Below are 23,020 nucleotides of genomic sequence, written 5' to 3' on the forward strand. Positions count from 1 at the left end.
ACTGGAATTTGCTATCAGCATAACCACTGATAACAAATCTCAATTCAATTTGAGGCTGTCAATTGCTTCTGATACACTCAAAAATATAAGTATCTTTCAAGCTTTTTAATGCAACTAACTCTTCAGTTACTTCAAAACTTTAACTTACACCTTGGTTTTAAATTAGTAATTGAGCTGTACGGCATGTACCTTCACTCTCATCAATTGCTATTGAAAAATGTGTGAATTCACGAAATTTTTCTACGAGTTGATTTTGAACATCGGCTCCTAAATCTTAAATTCTTTTTGTTACAATTGATGATGATAAACTTACAGGTGCAAAATTCTTTACTTTCTCAGGACATACTTCTTCTGCAATGCCAAACAAATTCGTTATACAAATTCTCCATCTATAAAGGCCCATCCTTCTTCGACAATAATTTGGGAGGCTTGACAACTAGCTCTAACTGCAAATACATTTTTGATGAGTAAAAGTTCCAATCTTTCATTGCTGACTTTGAAAAGTTTGGATTAGTTCTTGGAGTTTTCTCTGCCACAAAGCTCCTTGAAATTTATTGTAATTTGAGGCGTTTACTCGTGTAGTGACGTTTCACATTATATTCCTTAAACACCAACAAGGCTTCATTGCAAATACGACAAGTGCAAGTATCATTAATCAGAACTAAAATGTAATTAATTGGCCACCGCTCAATAAAAACGTGACACACGGCATCAACTTTTCTTTTTATCAACATCAACTTCGACATGATATTTATGGGGTCATTGGAATAAAAAAAAAATACTTGTAAATAATGAAGTAAGTAAGCACTGATGTGTCTTAAAATTTATATGAAAAATTTTATGCAAATGGAGGATGCATTGGATGTGGTGCACCAGGGTCCCCGATGTAGGGGGCTCCCAATAGAGGGAACCATCAAACTCTCAACATAAATAAATAAATGAGGCCTCTTAACTCATTTTGCATCTGGGCTCCCAAAGTTAACTCATTTTGCATCCGGGCCCCCTTTGCACAGCCCTGATTTTAACATAAATTTATTTATAGATTTATTTAAAGATTAAAGGATTATGTTATTGTTGTTATTATTGGGTTTTAGGAGAATTGGTAACTAAGGCCATGTTGCTCCATATTTACTGTCTGTAAATTGCGCATGTTCCGAGGTTGATTTTCAGTTTGCTGAACGAAAAACATGAGTTTCCGGGAGAAAAATACCATGCTACCCTCACTGTTGTTGTTGTTTGGTTTTTAAGAGCATTAGCAACTAAGGCCATATTGCTCCGGGGATATGCGGTGGTCATTTCCTGACCTTTCTGCATCCTCCGTATTTGGTGGTCACGGGCTTGAACTCTGGTCTAATCAAGAAGCATGTGCTATGCACTGCTGCTCCTGGCTACGGAGGCACCGCTACCCTCACCTAAGACTGACTAACTCAGCCACATTGTGAAAAAGACCCATAAAAATTCCTCCCATCATTGATGGGATTCGAACTCAGGTCTTTTCCATCCAGTGTGGGGAGGACGGTGATCCAACTAACTGTGCTACCCATGAGGGATTAATGGATTATTTTAATGATGTTTCAAAGAATAGCTTTGAGTGGAAATAACAGAATTAATATCTAACAAGACTAAGCTGATGACACAGAGGCATAAACACTATTAATCAACTGACAGATGTTAAAATAATTTGTAAAATGTGTTGTTCATAAATTTTATTGTGATCTATAAACATTAAATTATACAATTAATTAAAACATCCGTGGGGTGGATAAAAAAATTTTCACTGGCCAGAACCGGCCCATCGGCCATAGTTTGGGGACCCCTATTCTACATCATAAATTACACTTTCAGAAACATCTTGCAGGCAGTTTCATGATAAAATAGTCAAATATACTTCTATTCTTATCCATTTGTTGTATCAGTCCTGGGATATTAACCACCATGCCCTTTGTCTTTTGTACAAAGTGACATTTGTTCTGATTAGTACCTATGGCACTGGCACCTGGTTTCGGCATACTAAGAAAGTTGCTATTCAAGAAAAACTCTTTTCCATCCAAAAGCATAAGCTCTTAATGATGAGCCATTCCTGTTACACTGTCTCAACAGCTGGGGTACAGGTTTTAAATTATTGCCTACCTTTTCTTCTTCTTCTTCTTCCAAAGTTATAATATAGTCACAAGAAAGTTTATTCCATACGTCAACAAGATTATTTATCATATTCCATCTTCATGGGCCTCTTCTACTACTTTTGCTTAAGTGTCTTCAGGTCTTTAATATTTTTTTTACCTGTTGTTCTCCGTCTTATTAATTTTCCCAGTTTTTCTAAAATACACCCACTCATTATTAGGTTGTATTTAATTTAAATTTCTTCATTTCTCTAAATGCATAATCCTTTCTAACAGTTTAAATGATTTTCTATTACGTAGTTCTCTTAATATTGAATATAAACAAATAGTTTTCACTGGGAAATATGCAATTGCAAATAGTTGTGAATAATACGTTGTATTTAACATCATTTTCCTTAATTTCCTCATTTTTCTAACAGTATACTCATTCTAACAGTTTAAATTATTTTCCATTACATAGTTCTCTTAATATTAAACTTTCCCCAATGAAAACAAGTTGCAAATACAGAATAATTGCACACATGCCACTGTCTAAACACTAGTAAATTTATAATCATACTCCTGGGAAACTATTATTTAGATTTTAATGATGATTCTCAGCTTTCAAACAGGGCATGGGGGAAATTATTCTTACATTTTTATATATAACTTTAATCGAAAAATATGATGCTTCACAAAAGTCTCTTTTAAAATAGTTCTGTCTAAGTCTCCATACTCCTTTTCCTTCTAACTGGCCACAGTGCCCTTTGTGCTTAACTTTCCATGTTTAATCTGTCTGATTCTCCCCTTTGTAACTGTGGCAATCCAGAAAACTGGCAGCATGTTCTTTTAACTTCTCTTCTTTTATTGAGAAGTTTTTCAAGAATTTTGCTCATAAAGCTTATATAGCCTATACCAGACTTGGATAACTCATCACAATATATCAGTTCCCAGAACTGCTCCTATACTGGCTTCACTTTCAATTTTGGCCATCAATCCATCATCTCCAGTTTGTGATACCACCATCACCAGTTTGTGATACCATCATCACCACCATCTCTAGTTTGTGATATCACCATCATCACCACCATCTCTAGTTTGTGATATCACCATCATCACTACCATTGTTTTTTGGTTCAAGTAAACATCTTCGACTTGGATAGTTCCTAATCATACCTTCATAACATGATGAATGACCACTTGTTTTCCTATTTACTCTTCTCCTGCTGGTCTTAAGCTGGTCCTGAGGCAGGATAATCTGCTGGCACATGCTATCCTGTGTGAAATCTATATCTCTCCTCTCTATTTCCTTTTTAATTCTTGTCTTTTCCTTTTCATCTGTTCTATCAGGTGTTTACTTTTTATTCTTCCTCCTTTTTCTGCTATTCTTTGCTCTACTGGGTTTGCCCTTCCTGGCACCAGCCTTTCATTGGTTGTTGGTAGTTTTCAAACAAATCTTTATTTTTTATTTTTTTTATATTTTGTTTTTATTATTTTTTTTTATTTTTTATTTTTTTATATTTTGTTTTTATTATTTTTTTTATTTTTAATTTTTTTAAAAATTTTATTATTTTCTTTTTCTTTTTGAATGGTACATTCAGAATGTGACACTCAAGATTAGCCATGATTCATTTTTAAATACAGCTGTCATTGTGGTGTAGACAGGTATCAGGATTCACCTTCCCAGTGCTTGTTGCTTCCTGGTAGCAAAGGTTCCAGAAACAACTAAACACAACACACACACACACATGGCACTACACACATTTCTGGCCTTTCTGCAGAGTTTTTGTACCATCACAGTGTCCCACAATGGAGCTGAATTAGCATTTGGAAGCTGCCCTACATAAAATACTATATTATGTAGGTGATTTCACATGGGGGAGGTAAGGAATTTAAGCCTACTTTCAGTTGGTTAGTTAAAATCTGTATAAATGCCATCAACATGATTCTGGCATCCATCTTTATTACCAGCCACCTCATTGAATGAACTAAAAACATCAACAACCAATCTATCATCTATTCCTCTATCAAAATCAAATCTTGGCCGAGAAATTCCAAAGTCTCATCAATGTTAGTTTTGCACGGCCTCTCTGGAAACGCCACTGGATCTTAATCTGATTAGTTTCATGGTAGGACAACTATATTTCCAGTACAAAGATACCTATTACAGCCAAAGCACAGATTTCAGTATGGGGAACCATTATTCATATTTATTTCAGAAATGAAAGCTAACATGTTAAGTACATAGCGTTAAAAATTGGCTATACTATGTGTACACTGTTTGTAGACAGCAACAACAACAACAACCTAAAAGACTTTCAATGACACATAAAAAATGAAATAAAAATATTTAATATATAAAATAAAATCAAGAAACACAAATATTTACAATGAAAATATTAATATACAAGTTCAGATTTACTGAGATACAGTTGCCTAAAAACATGTGTGGCAGGGCCCCCTAAGATGATATAAATCTGGCATTGTCAAATATGTAAAACTAAAATATGCCAAAAAAAAATTTCACAGTAGAACAGTTCCAGGTCTGTGGCTGTGTTAGGTGGGTTGGAAAACTGCTAGCTTGTGGAGATACACAGACTAAAACGTTAACAGTGACCGTAGGCAGAGGCAAAAGTGATTCTTGCACTGCTTCTATTAGAATGAGCAGCAGCCTGAAAAGCAAAGCAATGGAGATTTCCAGGACTGCTGGGAGTCAGTGGAACAAATAAATACATGCGCTGTTTTAAGGTAACTAAGAGTAGAAACAGGTGCATGTATACTTGCATGTACACCAATGAGTACAGTTAATAAATTAGATGAGCTTGAAGTGTTAGTCAAGACATCAAAGGCAGATATTGTTGGGATATCAGAGACGTGGTGTCACACAGACATAAGCAGTGCAGAATTGGAATTTGGGGAGTACAATGTGTACAGAAAGGATAGACAGGACGGGAAGGAAGGAGGGATTATGCTGTTAGTTAAGAAACACATAATATCTGATGCACTTCCTTAGATATTATGCTGTTAGTTAAGAAACACATAATATCTGATGCACTTCCTTAGATATTATGCTGTTAGTTAAGAAACACATAATATCTAAGGAAGTGCATCCAATTGATATTTGGACTGCAAGAACTGTTTGGAGTGTGTGTGGAGATGCAGGTGGACAATCCAATGTTGAGTCTGTTTGGTGTGACATAAGCACTGGGAAAGGAAAAATCAGAGTAGGTGTGTGTTATAGGTCTAATCAATCTGATGAGTATAATGTGCAATTGTGCAAAGAAATAGAGTAGGCCAGTAAATCAGAATGTCTTATAATGGGGGATTTTAACTTTCCAGATATGAAATGGAAATTGTGGGTTGGTCACTCACACACTAGCAAGACTTTTGTGTATTTTTGGATGACTGTTTTCTACAGAAGGAATAATACTCTTGATCTGATTATCAGCAGTGATTATTCATGCATTAAGAATTTGCAGATAAAAGAACCACTGGGTGACAGTGATCATAATGTACAGATGTAGGAATTACTTAAAGATGTAACTACCATCAAGGCTAAAGGGAAGGGCTATTGCTTTCATAAAGGTGACTACGGGGGTCTCAGACAGTTTTTAAATTCTGTACAGTGGAATCAATTGATGATGTTAATGTTGAATTGTAAATGGGAAGCCTTCAGGGACTTAATTTTGGAGGCTACTAGGCTTTTCATTCCTACTAAGAAATACTGTTAAAGGTTTAGGCTTAAATGGATGTCAGATGAACTAATGAGGCTCATTGTTGTTGTTATTTGTGTTTTAGGAGCATTAGCAACTAAGGCCATATTGCTCCGGGGATATGCAGTGGTCATTCCCTAAACCTTTCGGCATCCTTTGTATTTGGTGGTCATGGGCTCGAACCCCAGTCTAATGCAGAAGTGTGTGCTACGCACTGCTGCTCCTGCTCACCTGGCTATAGAGGCGAATGAGGCTCGTGGCAGCGAAGAAAAATGTATGGGATGCATATAAAGAAAGTATCAGGTGACACAGAAGTCTATGGCAGATATAAACTAGTCTATAATAAAGTCGAAGAGGAGGTTAGGCAAGAAAAAGCAAATTATGAGAAATCCTTGGCAAAGGATGCAAAGAAAAACAGCAAAGAATTCTTTACTTATGTAAACTCTAGAAGGAAAGGGATGAATCAGATTGGACCACTTAACATAGATGGGTTGACTACTGATGATCATGCTCAGGTAGCTGATAAACGAACTGAATGAATATTTTGCAGCCAAATTCACACATGAGGAGTTATTCAATGAGGGGAGTGCCAGAGGTTTATCAAACTGTAACAGGGGGCTAAGTGATTTTGTAATAACTGAGAGCAAAGTCGAGGAGAAATTGTTGAAGGTAAACATAAAAAAGGCACCTGGAGTGGACGGGATCTATCCAGTTATATTAAAGGAGGCAGCAAAGGAAGTAAGAAAACCTTTAGCCATAATTATGAGAGCTTCCTTGGACTCAGGGGCGGTCTCCATGGACTGGAGGTGTGCAAATGTATCACCAATTCACAAATGGGGGTTCAAAAGGCGACAGAACTAACTATAGACCTGTTAATTTAACTTGTGTTCTGGGGAAAATAATGGAATCACTGGTTAAAGAAGCATTGCAGGATCATCTAGACAAGACTGCAGTAATAATTCAGACACAGCATGTGTTTGTTAAGGAGAGGTCTTGTCTGACCAATTTCATTGGATACTGTGATGTGGTCACAAAGGAACTGAATGTCAAAAATAATTTCGATAACATCTATTTGGATTTCAGGAAAGCTTTTGATACTATTGCACATGGAAGACTGTTGTACAAATTGGAGAGGTATGGCACTAAGGATAAGTTGCTACAATCGATAAAGGGATGGTTGAGTGGGAGACAACAGAGAGTAGTAATCAATGGACACTACTCTTCATGGACAAATGTTATTATTGGAGTTCTCCAGGGTTCGATGTTGGGCCCTTGTTGTTTTCTATATTTATCAATGATGTTGATGAAGGTATGTCGGATTTAATGTCCAAGTTTGCAGATGATACAAAGGTTGGCAGGATTATTAATGACAGTATGCTAAACCAACTGGATCTAGATAAGTTGGGCAAATGGAATGAGAAGTGGCAACTGAAGTTTAACATTGACAAATGCAAAGTACTGCATATGGGTAGCAATAATCCAAGAGAAACACCAAATGTATGGTACTACACTCAGGGAAGTGGAAAGTGAAAAAGACCTGGGGATAATTGTGCAGTCAAATATGAAGTTCACTGAGCAGTGCAGACAGGCTGCCAGGACAGGTCATGGAGTCTTGTCAATGATATATAGGAATTTTGCTAGCAGGGACAGGGATGTAATTATCCTATTATACAATGCAATGGTCAGGCCACACCTAGAGTACTGTGTGCAGGTGTGGAGGCCTCATTTTAGGAAGGATGTAGAGTTGCTAGAATGAGTACAAAGAAGGGCAACAAGATTGGTGAGGGGAATGAAGGGGTGCTCTTATGAAGAAAGGCTTAAGTTCTGTAAATTGCAGCACCTGGAGAGTAGGCACCTGTGAGGCGATCTGATTGAAGTGTATAAGGCCTTGAATGGGTTAAGCAAGCTGAATGCTGATGGGATTGTTCCTCTTGCTCAGATTAAGAACCTGAGGGAGCACAGATTCAAATTGAGGAAACACAGTTGTAGAGTAGATGTGTGAAAATTTGCCTTTAGCCAGCGGATAGTTAATTGGTAGAACAGACTTCCATTTTCTGTTGTGGAAGTTGATAGCCTAGATAAATTTAAGGCTGAGCTTGACAGGCATTTGGAACAAATGGGAAGGATTTTTTTTTTTTTTTTTGCTGATGCTGCATAAGCTTTCTTTCTTGCATCGTATGCCTCTACTAATGCTAATGCTAATGTAAATTCAATCAGGCCTTTCAGCTAATTATCATAGAATTCAATTCACTAAAGTTTGGCATGTAAGTTACTTATAACATGAAATGCAACTGCAAAATTGTAGATTTCCTGATAATTACAAAAGGAATAATAGTAATAGTAACAGTATTCGGCATATAGTGCAAGAAAGAAACAGAGTTTTGCTGTGCTGTCAAAAAAAAAACAAGTAAATAAGAAAATGAAAATTATATAATTTCCTCCTCACGCAGGAGGAAACTATCCAGTTGACCTGTGAATTTATACAAATCTCAGTATCAACTACTTGTGAGAGCAACTTGTTCCAGCAATCAACAACTTGCTGGCTAAAAGAAAACTTTCTACAATCTGATCTAAACTCAACCCCTGTAATTTAAATTTATGACTCCTCATTTGGAATTCTTTATACCAGTGAGAATTTCACCTTCATTCAATTTACTAATCCATCTCAAAGCCTTATAAACCTTAATCAGGTTGCCAAGCTCTGTAGCCCACATAACTGAAGTCATTCCTCATACAGTCATCATTCTGCTGATCTCACCATTGAAGTTGCCTGTCTTTGGACCCTTAAGAGAAGCTCAATATCCTTTTTCAGATGAAGTCTCCATAAATGAACAGAGTATTCCAAATGTAGTCTTACGATTGCCTTATACAGTGGGATTATGACCTCCCTATTTCTACAGGATAATGTTCGATAAATCATTGAGAGGACACCATGGGCATTCCTAGCTGCCTGTTTATACTGCTCAGAAAACTTCATATCTGCCCATATTGTAACTCCCAGATAACTTTCTTTCCCCACTGTTTTTAATTGACAGAATGAATAGTGTTTTGCATCCACATTTACACATGAGGAATTGTGTAGTGAAGTGGAGGCCAGAAGCTTATCAAACTCTAACAGGGAGCTAAACAATTTTGTAATAACTGAAAAAAATGTGGAGGAGAAATTGTTTAGGTTAAAAATAAAGGAACCTCAGGTGGATGGCGTCTTTCCAGTTATATTAAAAGAGGCAGCAAAGGAAGTAAGAAAACCCTTAGCCATAATTATGAGGACATAATTATGAACTCAGGGGAAGTCCCCATGAACTGGAGATAAAGATTAAGTTGACTTATAAGTGTCCTACTTTTCTTCTAACTCTTGTATCAACAACACTGGTAAATCACCTCATACCATACTCAATGCACACCACTCAAGAGTTCCCACAGTGTTCTGACAGAAGGATGTCGGAAGAATTCTAAACAACCTTAATACTAAGCAAGCTTCAGGTCCTGATGTCATTTCTCCACATCTGAAAACCTGTGCTTTGAGTTTACTCTTGTTTTGTGTTGCTTTTTTGAAGTCTCTTATTCCACCGGTGTTTCCCCTTCTGCTTGGAAATTTGCTCATATCCATTCAGTTCCTAAAAAGGGCAACAAATCCTTTCCTTTCAATTATCACCCACATTGCACTTACCTCTACTCTTTCCAAAGTAATATAGAAATCCATCAACCCCAAAATTTAAACTATCTAAAAACCTTCAATCTTGATATATATGATCACCAATATGGATTCTATTATTGTCAGTCTACTGGTGCTATATTGGCTTATGTTACTGATCTTTGTAACAAATTTGATGGAAAAATTGGTGAAACTCAAACAGTTGCTCTTCACATTTCCAAGGCTTTTGATCGTGTTTGGCATAAGATCTTCTAAACAAGTTCCCACTTGATGGTATGATGTGTTTTATTTTGCAAGTGGTATCCAGTTTTTTCTCTGAATGCTCACTACAAGTGATTGTAAATGGCTTTCTATCTTCTAATTCTCCAGTATTGCTGGTGTTCCCCAAGGTTCAGTTCTTTTTCCCACTCTTTTCCTTTTTTCTGCACATTAGTGACCCTTTTCCACTGATTGAAAATGATATCCAGAGGTTTTCTGATGATAGCACATACTACACTTCACTTTCCAGTTTGGGGAACCTCATCCTGCACAAACAGTTTCAACTTCTCAAGTAAGCATCAACAATTCCTTAAATGTTGATCTCCAGGTAATTCTCGATTGGGGCAATGAAAACTAAGTTAACTTTAATACTTCTGAAGCTCAGTCCTTTCTCACAAAAAAAAAAAAGTAAATGCTCCTATGATCATTTTCAATGTCAATCAGATTTCTATACAAAATTATCACTTATCATTATTGGGGATTATCCTGACTTCCAACCTCTACTGACATAAGCACATCACAAATATTGCTTCATCTGCAACAAAAAAAAATTGGGTTTTTGGGTTTTCTTTTTCATCCTTGGTGTCACTTTTCTTCCAAACAACCTATGCACAGATCTGAAATTTGCTCTACCATGGAATAATATTGTTCCCATATCTGGGGTGGCACCCCCAAAATCCCTCTCAAGCTTCTAACTATTGAAAAAAGGGTAAATTAATGAAACATCTCTTTCAAAGTCTCTCCACTCTGTGTTATATTTTCAGTTTCTGCTGCATTCCTTTTCTATAGGTATTTTCATCGGCACTGCTCTCCTGAACTGGCATCAGCAATTCCATCTGCTCTTTTCCAAACAAGTCTGAATATATTCCACAACCTGTCAAGATCCATTCACTGTCTGGCTCCAGGCCCACAGAACCAACTTTTCCTCATTTATCACTTCTGCTATTCTCTGGAACAACCTTCCTTCACATGTATTTCTTTCAAATTACAATCTATAGAAATTAAAGTCTAATGCAAGCAGGTAACCTATGTCTTCAACCCATAAACAGTATGCAGTACTATAAGTACTACCTTTCAGGTTCAGTTACAAAAAAAAAAAAAATGGACAAGTGATGATCACTTGCATCTTTGTATGTAAGAGATAAGTAAGGGGCATGTTCAGAACATGCCCCTTACTTATCTCTAAATGGAATATTCCTATTGTAATGAACTTCACAACTGTCCCACAAAGAAAATGAGCAATAATAAGATGCATTACATTTTAATAAAATGAAAACATAATGAAATAATAAAAATAATGACATAATAAAAAATAATGAAAACATATAATATTTATTTCTTCAAAGAATCAGTAATATAGAGAAGTATTTAATGAATGATTTACATTCCATCCAATGCTGTGAAAGTGATTAGCATTAGCATTAGTAGAGGCATATGATACAAGAAAGCAAGCTTATTCAGCATCAGCCAAAAAAAAAAAAAAAAAAAACCACTACTCCCATTTTACCCCTCCGTTCGTTCTAAATACCTGTCCAGCTGAGCCTTAAATTTGTTTAGGCTATCAACTTCAACAACAAGCGATGGGAGTCTATTCCACAAACCAACTGCCCGCTGGCTAAAGGCAAATTTCCGCACATCTATCCGACATCCGTCCTTCCTCAATTTGAATTTATGCCCTCTCAGGTGATTATTCTGAGCAAGAGGAAGAATCCCATCGGCATTGAGCATGCTCAAGCCATTCAAAGCCTTATACACCTCTATCAGATCACCTCGCCGATGCCTAGTCTCCAGGCTCTGTAATTTGCAAAACTTAAGCCTTTCTTCGTAAGAGGAACCCTTTGTTCCATTCAATAATCTTGTTGCCCTTCTCTGTACTCATTCCAGCAGCTCTACATCCTTCTTGAAATGAGGCCTCCAGACCTGTATACAGTACTCAAGGTGTGGCCTGACCAATGCCTTATACAAGGGAATAATCACATCCCTGTCCCTGCTAGAAAAATTCCTGTATATCATTGACAAGACACCATGAGCTACTCTTGCAGCTCGTCTGCACTGCTCAGAGAATTTCATATCTGCCTGCACAATTACCGCCAGGTCCTTTTCATTCTCTACCACTGTCAGCATAGTACCACAGAGTTGATACGTTGATCTGGGGTTACTGTTTCCCATATGTAGTACTTTACATTTGTCAATGTTAAACTTCATTTGCCACCTCTCAGCCCATCTGCTCAACCTTTCCAGATCCTGTTGCAGCAGCATAGTATCAGTAGTGTCCTTAACAACCCTGCCAACCTTGGTATCGTCTGCCAACTTGGACATTAAGCCTGATACACCATCATCAATATCATTTATAAATACAGAAAACAACAATGGACCCAAAACTGAACCCTGAGGAACTCCACTAATAACATTAGTCCACGTTGAGCAGTGTCCACTGATTACCACTCTCTGTCTTCTGCCACTCAACCATCCCTTTATCCATAGCAGCAATTTGCCTCCAATGCCACACTTCTCCAATTTGTGCAGCAGTCTTCCATGCGCAACAGTATCAAAAGCCTCTCTAAGATCCAAATATATAATATCAAAGTTATTCCCTGCATCCAGTTCTTTTGTGACTACATCATAGTATCCAATCAAATTGGTCAGACAAGGCCTGCCCTTAACAAAACCATGCTGTGTCTGAGCTATAACTGAATTCTTGTCCAGATGATCCTGCAGTGTTTCTTTAACCAGTGCCTCCATTAATTTTCCTGGAACCGAAGTTAAACTAACAGGTCTATAATTACTTGTGTCAGCCTTTGATCCTCCTTTGTGAATTGGGGTTACATTTGCACATCCCCAGTCCATGGGTACCTTCCTTTGCTGCCTCCTTTAATATAACTGGATAGATCCCATCCACCCCGGGTGCCTTTTTTATGTTTATCCTCAACAATTTCTCCTCCACTTTCCTCTCAGTTATTAGAAAATAATCTAGCTCACTGCCAATGTTTACTTCACCTACGACATTCCCCTTCCTGAATAACTCCTCATGTGTGAATGTAGATGCAAAATGCTCGTTTAGATTGTTAGCCACCTGAGCTGGATCCTCAACTGTTGAACCATCAACATCCAGTGGACCAATCTGATTCATCCCTTTCCTTCTTGAGTTTAAATAGGTAAAGAACTCTTTTCTGTTTTTCTTTGCATCCTTTGCCAAGGATTTCTCATAATCTGCCTTTGCCTGCCTAATCTCCTTTGTGACTTGGTTACAGACCAACTTATATCTATCATAGGCTTCCATGTCACCCATTAATTTGTATGTATCCCATGCATTTTTTTTCTCTGCCATATGTCTCATTAGTTCATCTGACAACCATTTAGGCCTGAACCTTGAACAATATTTCTTGGTTGGTATGTAAAGCCTGGTAGCTTCCAAGATTAGTTCCTTGAATGCTTCCCATTTTGAATTTGCTGTTGGTAACATCATCAGTTGGTCCCACTGTATAGAATTTAAATACTGTCTCAGACCATCATAGTCGCCTTTACGAAAGCAAAAACCCTTCCCTTTACCTCTGATGGTAGTTACCTCCTTGAGTAAATCCCACTTCAGCACACTGTGATCACTGCCACCCAGTGGTTCCTTTATCTGCAGATTCTTAATGCATGAAGAATCACTACTGGTAATCAGATCAAGAGTATTACTCCCTCTAGTTGCCTCCCAAACATGCTGGTGTAGAAAACAATCATCCAATAAATCCACAAAAGCCTTGCTAGTGTGTGAGCGACCAACCCATACATTCCAGTCAATATCTGGGAAATTAAAATCCCCCATTATAAGACTCTCTGATTTACTGGCCCACTCTATTTCCCTGTACAGTTTCTTATTATACTCATCAGAGTCATTAGGCCTATAGCACACTCCTACTCTCAATTTTGATTTACCTATGCTTATGTCACACCAAACTGACTCGACACTGCCCTGTCCATCAATGTCGACTGGCTTCACTTCCTTGGATTTTATGTGTTTTTTAACTAATAGCATAACCCCTCCTACCCTCCTGTCCTGTCTATTCTTACTATACACATTGTACTCCCCAAATTCCAGTTCTGCATTCCTTATATCTGTGTGACACCACGTCTCTGAAATCCCCACAATATCTGCCTTTGATGTTTGGAGCAATACCTCAAATTCATCAAATTTATTTACTAAACTCCTAGCATTGGTGTACACGCAAGTATACATGCACCTGTTTCTATTCTTAGCTACCCTAACACAACCCATGTGTTTACTTGTACCGCAATGACTTCCAGCAGTCTCTGAAATATCCTGCATCTTGTTTTTCAGGCTTCTGCTCATTCCAATAGAAGCAGTGCAAGAATCTCTTTCACCTCTGCCAGTGGCTACTGTTAATCCATTAGTCCTTGTCTCCCCCCAAAGGTGCCTCCGTAGCCAGGTGGGAAGGAGCAGCAGTGCGTAGCACATGCTTCTTGATTAGATCGGGGTTCGAGCCCGTCACCACTAAATACGGAGGATGTGGAAAGGTCAGGGAATGACCACCGCATATCCCGGAGCAATATGGCCTTAGTTGCTAATGCTTCTAAAAAAAAACCAAAACCAAACTCCCCCCAAGCTAGCAGTTTTCCGACCCACCTAACACTGCCTCGATAGCATCAGCAAATATTCTTGCACCCTTTCTATTTAAGTGTATCCCATCCCTGTAGAAGCAATCTCTCCTGTTAACAAGTACATTCCAGGCTGAAAAAAATTCTACCCCTTGAGCCTTGCACAATCTTTCCAGGGCCGAATTGATCGACAAGGCTCTCATCATATACTCCCTCCTATTGTGTCTGGGCAGAATTGCAGACACTTTCAAATTCAACCCTACTTCATGGCTTTTTTTCAACAGTGACCTGTACTTGTTAAGTAATTCCGCTGGTCTCCTACTCTTAATATCATTAGTGCCAACGTGTACAACTATATCACCTTTTGTGCCCTTAAAAGATGATATCTGCTCTACAACGTCATCAACCTTTGCCCCTGGCAGACATACCCTGGTCCTGTTCCACCTATCCTTTTTACAAAGCATGTTCCCCGTTTCCCTGACAATAGAGTCACCAACAATTACTAGTTCCTGTGGGACCAGCGCATTCTGCCTTGGGGACTGCCTCTGTGTTGCAAGATGACCAAGTGCAAGCTCTGGCGTTGATGTGGGCAGCTGAAAGCTTGATGGGCCCCCTCAATTTATTTCCTTTGAAGGCATCCACCCTGTCCTTCAAGGTCTCATATAGGCCCATAACAACGCCGAGTTGTCGCCTAATTTCCTTGCACTCCTTGCATCGTGCACACACAAAGACATCCCCCATGGCAGTATCATGTCCCGTACCCGATTGCTCCGCAAACATCAAGCAAACAGTGCATCTTAAAAGGCTGTGATTCAGAGGGCAACTGCCCCCCTCAGTTCTCCCCTGAGTCACAGCACTCCCATTAGCTTGAGCCTTTTGCTTTGCTGCTCTGGTCAGAGTCATGATTTCGATTTAAATGTCAATAAAATTACAATTTCAGAACAAAATTAAAACCTTAAACTTGTATCTTAACACAGTTATAACACTATATTTATTTTTCAGTATCGAGTGTTATCTACGAGTTCCCTTTATATAACTTCCGTATCAAGTATGTATTAATTATTTGTTACGTTTGTACTCTAAGTCGTTATATATATATATATATAGTTAAAAGTACAATTTAATTGACAATGAAGTTTAACAAGATTAATAGATCTACTGATTAATTGACAATATTATATTATGCACTATACTATACAAAGCTAATGCTATCGAATTCCGGATATGCTGTATCGCGTTTCAGTAACGAGTGTTATCTACGAAATCCCTTTATATAACTTCCGTATCAAGTTACGTATTAATTATTTTTACTAATTATTTATGTTCCGTGACCTAAGTGGTTATATGTATAGTTAAAAGTACAATTTAATTGCCAATGAAGTTCGACAAGATTAATAGATTTTACTGATTAATTTTCATGTTATAATGGCGGCTGTTTATGAACGGTAAACACGTGGATTTGATACCCTTTCCGATACTAAGTAATACCTACAAATCTCTATCTAAGTTACTTTAACTTTAAGTACCGTAAATAGGAATATAAAGCTACTCTAGAAATAAGTTAATATGTCAATTTAAACTAATAAAGCAGAAAATAAATCAGAAAAAACTTCTCTGTTCCAAGAGCGGCAGAAAGGCACGTCCGCACAGGAAACTCTCGTCCTTAGTTCGAATAAATTCAAGGAAGAACTAGACAAACTATTGGAGGGGATGGATAGATAAAATGGGGATTTCTTTTTCTTTTCTTGCTGATGTTGTATAAGCTTGCTTTCTTTCATCATTTTCCATTATTAATGGTAGCACTTTACATGTGTAGCACTTTACATTTGTCAATGTTAAACTTCATTTGCCACCTCTCAGCCCATCTGCTCAACCTTTCCAGATCCTGTTGCAGTAGCATAGTGTCAGTAGTGTCCTTGACAAAGGTTGGCAAGGTTGTCAAGGACACTACTGACACTATGCTACTGCAACAGGATCTGGAAAGGTTGAGCAGATGGGCTGAGATGAGAGGTGGCAAATGAAGTTTAACATTGACAAATGTAAAGTGCTACACATGGGAAACAGCAACCCCAGAGCAACATATCAACTCTGTGGTACTACACTAACAGTGGTAGAGAATGAAAGGGACTTGGGGGTGGTTGTGCAGGCAGATATGAAGTTCTCTGAGCAGTGCAGACTGGCTGCAAGAGTAGCTCATGGAGTATTGTCAATGACATACAGGAATTTTTCCAGCAGGGATAAGGAAGTGATTATTCCCTTGTATAAGGCAATGGTCAGGCCACACCTAGAGTACTGTATACAGGTCTGGAGGCCTCATTTCAAGAAGGATGTAGAGCTGCTGGAACGAGTACAGAGAAGGGCAACAAGATTAGTGAATGGAACAAAGGGGTGCTCTTACGAAGAAAGGCTTAAGTTTTGCAAATTACAGTGTCTGGAGACTAGGCACCAGCGAGGTTATCTGATAGAGGTGTATAAAGCCTTGAATGGTTTGAGCATGCTCAATGCTGATGGGATTCTTCCTCTAGCTCAGAAGAATCACCTGAGAGGGCATAAATTCAAATTGAGGAAAGACAGATGTAGGATAGACGTGCGGAAATTTGCCTTTAGCCAGTGGGTGGTTGGTTGGTGGAACAGACTTCCATCCCTTGAAGTGGATGTTGATAGCCTAAATAAGTTTAAGGCTCAGCTGGACAGGTATTTTGAACGAACAGAGGGGTGAAGTGGAAGTGGGTTTTTTTTTTTTTTTTTTTTTTTGGCTGATGCTGCATAAGCTTGCTTTCTTGCATAAAATGCCTCTACTAATGCTAATGCTAATTCAAGGAAGAACTAGACAAACTATTGGAGGGGATGGATAGATAAAATGGGGATTTCTTTTTCTTTTCTTTTTTTGCTGATGTTGTATAAGCTTGCTTTCTTTCATCATTTTCCATTATTAATACTACTACTAATACTGGTCAACAAATTTATCATAATGCTTCATCAGGAAATCAAACTAGTTTGCACTGATATAGCTGTTATACTTATTGAATCTAAATTGTATTGTCTTCTGAACACAGTTGTACAAAGAGGTAATTTTATTAAAATGTGTTGAAAGGGCATTTTAATAAAATTTCCATAACTCACCTACCATGATGTTTACACGAACAAAATGATCATGTTGGTACAAATGGTTTCATTAAGTTCAATATCATCACATTGTATGATCTGCAAAACCATTATTTAACAATGGTTTTGCAGATCATGCAGATCAATGCTAAAGAAGGAAGTTATATTGTTAAATAATGGTTCTGTGGGTGTATCATAGGATGCTATATGTATTGTTAAATAATGATTCTGGATATATTTAACCAATCAGCTATATTTATATAATCAGGAAACTATATTTAACAATACAGCTTTCTGATTTAGATTGTCGCTGGTGAATGTTTTACATGAGTAGACAGTAATTATAATCACTGTCCTCCCACACCAAGTGGAAGTGGTCTGAGTTCAGATCCTGTCAATGATGCAAGGAACTTTTATTAGCTTTTTTCATAACGTGGCAGAATTAGCCATTTTTGGGCATGGGTTGTATGGTTCATCTTCCAGAAATTCAGGTTTTTTTTTCTCCAGAAAACAAGCAGACATACTGCAGAATACATGCAATTTACAGACACAATATTTTGAGTTGCACAGCTTTAACTGTTTTGGCATACATAACATATACACACAATGAATATTTATTCAGGATGATTTTCATTATCCATAAATACTACAGTAGGCACACATGATAATTGTATACAGAAAGACAACTCATCTCCACTTTGGTATAATTTAATGGCAAAAAAAAATTGACAATTTCTTTTTTTTTTTTAAATTATCCTAACACAATTCATTCTTGCCTCAAATTTCTGTCACAATTTTTTACTTGCTGTCAAGGCTAAATCGGGGTGCAATGCTTTTTTAATACCACTAAGTGGTGCTTTTTTTATTACTTAAAGATTTTTTGATATATATAATCTTTATTGATTAAAGACTTTTTGTAACTTTTGATTTAAATTTAGTAGTGTATTATTTAGGCCTCTCTGATTAAATTTGTAAATCTGTTCTTTACTCGGCCTTTGATGTTGCTCAAAAAAAACCAAAGTTGACTTCAGCCACCATTCCGTTTATTGATATAAAGTTTTTGAATTCTACTACCATTGTTACAGTACTGATATAGATGCTACTTGGAGGTTGTTTATGTAGTAATCAGTATCAGAAGTGTCTTTGTTGGGCAAATAAACTATAAATTTATAACAATAAATTTATAACAATAGAAACATTTTTTTAACATAATTTTATCAAATAGTATGTAGCTTAATCAAAAATAGCATAGTTTTTACTGGTGTCAAATAAGCAGAATTAGTGTAGCATTATTCTTTTTCATCTCCAGTTTCACAAGCTGTTTTAAAATTAAATTTAGACTAAAATCATACATCAGAAAAAAGCAGAAAAGAAAAAGCTCAAAGTAACAGGAATGCTTTAGTTCAAGGAAGAATTTCCAAGAGCAATTCTTCTATGAACCACGATTATATTATGTGTATTACTTGTGCCCTCTTTGCAAAACTAAATTTAGCAGAACATAACAGAGCCATTAGGGATACCTTTGAATACGTTCACTGCAAAGAACGTGAGGAAATTAAGTGTAAATTCAGTGTTATGTTTGGATTATATGAGGGCTTGAAGAATACAGTTAATGCACATGAAGAATTAAAAGAGAGGAACTTATCAAGCACTCAGCTGCCAACCCCAATGCCTGAGACCATGTTTATGATCCTGCTCAGGTTGCTGACAAACTGAATATGTATTTTGCACCTACATTCACACATGAGGAATTCATTAGAGAAAGGGATCCAGAAGTTTATCAAACTCTAACAGAGAAGTAATTTATTTTGTGATAACTGAAAGAAGAGAAAGAAAAAGAAATGGAGGAGAAATTGTTGAAGCTAAACAAAAAAAAAAAAAAAGGCACCTGGCGTGGGTGGGATCTGTCCAATTATATTAAGGGAGGCAACAAAGGAAGTAAGCAAACACTTATCCATAATTATGAGAGCATCTTTGGATTAAGGGATGTCAAATGGACTGGAGGCGTGTGAATGTATAACCAATTCACAAAGGGGGATCAAAGGATAACACACTATTACAAATCTGTTAGATTTAACTTCTATTTCAAGAAAAATAATGGAATCACAGGTTAAAAACATAATGGAAAACTATCTAAACAGGAATGCAATTATACTGCAGTCACAGCATGAAACTGTTAAGGGGCAATCTTTTCTAACCAATCTGATTGTATAATGTGATGCAGTAACAAAGGAAAAAGATGCAAAAACAATTCTAATATCATATAATTGGTTTTCAGGAAAGCTTTTGATATTGTTGCACATAAAAGAATGCTGTACAAATCAGAGCAGTGTGGCATTAAGGGCAAATTATTGCTATGGATAAAGGGATGGTTGAGTGGGAGAGCACAGAGAGTGGCAATCAATGGACACTGCTCTTCATGGACTAATGTTATTAGTGGAGTCTCCCAGAGTTTAGGGCTGGGCCCATTGTTGTTTTCTATATTTATTAATGATATTGACGAAGGAATATCAGGCTTAATGTCTAAGTTTGCAAATGATACAAAGATTGGCAGGGTGGTTAATGACAGTCATCAATGTAAGCTACTGCAATAAGATATAGAAAAATTAGGAAGATGGGCTGAGAAATGGTAGTTGAAGTTTAACATTGACAAATGCAAAGCACTGCATATGGGTAGCAGTAATACCAGACTAACATATCGACTGTGTGGTTCTATGCTCAGGATAGTGGAAAATGAAAAAATCATGAGGGTAATAGAGCAGTCAGATATGATGTTCTCTGAGCAGTGCAAATGGGTGCAGGACAGCTCATTGGGTTTTTTTATCTACATACAGGTACTTTGCCAGCAGGGATAAGGAGGTGATTATCCCATTGTGAAAGGCAATGGTTAGGCCACAGTTTCAGTACTAAATACAGGTCTGAAGGCCTCATTTTAGGAAAGATGTAGATATTCTGGAATGGGTACAGAGAAGGGCAACAAGAATTGGGGAAGGGAATGAAAGGATGGTCTTACCAAGAAAGGCCTCAGTTCTGCAAAACTGCAGCATCTGGAGACTAGGCACTTGGAAGGTGACTTGATAGAGCTGTTTCTTGCTGAGACTACGCACATGAAGGGGCATAAATTCAAGTTGAGAAAGGATGGTTGCAGGATGGAGGGCAGAAGTTTTCCTTCAGCCAGCATTTGGTTGATTGTTGGAACAAACTTCCATCTGTTATTTTTGTGGACATGAGTGGTTTGAACAAATTCAAGAAAGAACTGTTATTGGAGGGTATGAACAGATGGTGTGGGAAGTGTTTTTTTTTTTGGCTGATGCTTTATAAGATTGCTTGCTTGCAGCATTTAACACAACTAATACTAAGTACAGAGCAATATGGAGAAAAATTCACATTCACAAGTTAGGAATGAAATTGAAAGTGTCTGCAACTCTGAACTGACAGGAGGGAGTATAGGATGAGAGCCTTGTCAATCAATTCAACCTAGTTGACAACTGTGCAAAGCTCGCAAATTAGAATTTCTTACATCATTTTCCACTACTAATACTACTATATCTTCTCTAAAAGCATAAAATGACTGAATATTATTATTATTATTAGTAGTAGTAGTAGTAGCAGAGGTAAATGATGCAAGAAAATGGCTTATAAAGCATCAGCCAAAAAAAAAATACACACCACCTATCCACAGCCTCCAAGAATTTGTCTAGTTCTTCGAATTTATTCAAACCACTTACTTCCACAACAACAACAACAGAGGAAAGTTTGTTCCAAAGTCAATCACCTGCTGGCTGAAATGCTTATGCTGATACTTCTATGCTTATATAAACAGTAGAGGGAGGGACTGAATCACATTGAACCACTTGATGTCAATGGGTTAACTGTTGATGATCCTGCTCAAGCTGCTGATAAACTCAATAGATATTTTGCATCTATGTTCACACAAGAGGAATTCTCTAGGGAAGGGAATTCCAGAAGTTTATCAAACTATAATGTGGAGCTAAATGATTTTGCAATAATTGAAAGGATAATAGAAGAGACATTGTTGAAGCTAAACACATATTACTGATGTGATTTGCCTGTGGAATAGTTTGAAAATTTGACCATAAGTGAGATTTTGTAAAATAACCCTCATTGCTCATCTCTTTATTGTGCATTCCAGTACCATTCTAGATATTTTTTCAACGACTGGTTTGCAAAAAACTTTCATTCTAAATATAATCTGAAATCATGATAACATATACAAAGATTTTTCAGCTTTTTACAGTTTTATATTGATTGGCAGCACCATCACTGAAATATTGTATATGTTTAATGAAAAGCAGTTTCTATTTTGTTTTTATAGGCCATAATATGAGCATGAAAACTGAACGCATCATGACTTAAATAATTGCTTAAAAAGAGATTGAGAACAGATTACCAACTTCATCATGGTAATATACTGTGAAAGGATGAGGAGAAGTTTGGCTATTGTCCCAACAATATCATTGAACAACTTCCTCAACAAATAATGGATAATTTTAAAAAAGTCTAATGTAATTATGATTTCATCTGCTTTTAAATATTCCTTGCAGAAAAACAAGTATGAGGCCTGAATAAGTGCAGTGAAATTGTCTGCTGTCATTTGATCAATCTGACACAGTAAGCATGCATAAAATCTGAAACATTATTTTCTCTGCAGATGTCTGTATCTGTCTTTTCTGTTGGACCTTTTGTCATCGATCTTCACTGATATGAAATATATATTTTTTTTTTCTGGAATATCTGACATTTCTGCTATCTTCATAAAAAGCACCACCATTGGTTTGTGTTTAAAGGGAGTTCTGTACCATGAAGTTCTTTATTTTCTCCAGAGTCTGCTAATAGTCCTTTTAATTTCTTTTGAAGTTTTTTTCTGGCTTCTTTTATCAAATACTCTGAAACATTAAATTCTTGACAGTTCTCACTGTTTTTTATATACTGATATTTGCTAATTAACATTCAAGGAAATTCACATTTTACCATTCTAAAGCTAATTTTCCTTATCTTAAATTTCTGTTACTCCAACTATATTTCCAGTTCCAATTTTTTTTTTTTTTAATTTCTTTAATTGTGAGCATCCATGTGAAAGTAAGAAGCATTTAATTTTTTATTAATAATTAAAAAGCATTTAATTTTTCATTAATAATTAAAAAGCATTTAATTTTTCATTAATAATTAAAAAGCATTTAATTCATTTCTTTAGTTGTGAACATCTATGCATAGAAAGGGTGCAAGATCATTGGTGATCTTGCACCCTCTCTATTTAAGTGTATCACATCCCTGTAGAAGCAGTCTCTCCTGTTAACAAGCACAGACCACGCTGAAGAAAATTCTACCTCATGAGCCTTACACAATCTCTCCAGTGCTGAATTGATTGACAAGGCTCTCATCATATACTCCTTCTATCGTGTCTTGTCAGAAGTGCAGACACTTTCAAATTTAATTGTACCTCACGACTTTTTTTCAACATTGACCTGTACTTGTTAAGTAAGTCCACAGATCTCCTACTTTTAATGTCATTAGTGCCAACATGCACAACAATATTACTTTTGTGTCCTTCTTCTGGCATTATAACC

The 23,020-nt window shown here is 36.9% G+C and overlaps 1 protein-coding gene across 1 annotated transcript in view; it reads right to left on the reverse strand.

Annotated features, from left to right (window-relative positions):
• Window positions 1-23,020, reverse strand: part of LOC150087903 (hemicentin-1-like) — a 1,496,027-nt gene that overhangs the window by 718,336 nt on the left and 754,671 nt on the right. The gene's annotated exons all lie outside the window — the stretch shown is intronic.

The sequence above is a fragment of the Mastigoproctus giganteus genome, chromosome 3 (assembly GCF_048544385.1).
Source record: "Mastigoproctus giganteus isolate SK-2022 chromosome 3, ASM4854438v1, whole genome shotgun sequence".
NCBI classification, from domain to species: Eukaryota; Metazoa; Arthropoda; class Arachnida; order Uropygi; family Thelyphonidae; genus Mastigoproctus; species Mastigoproctus giganteus.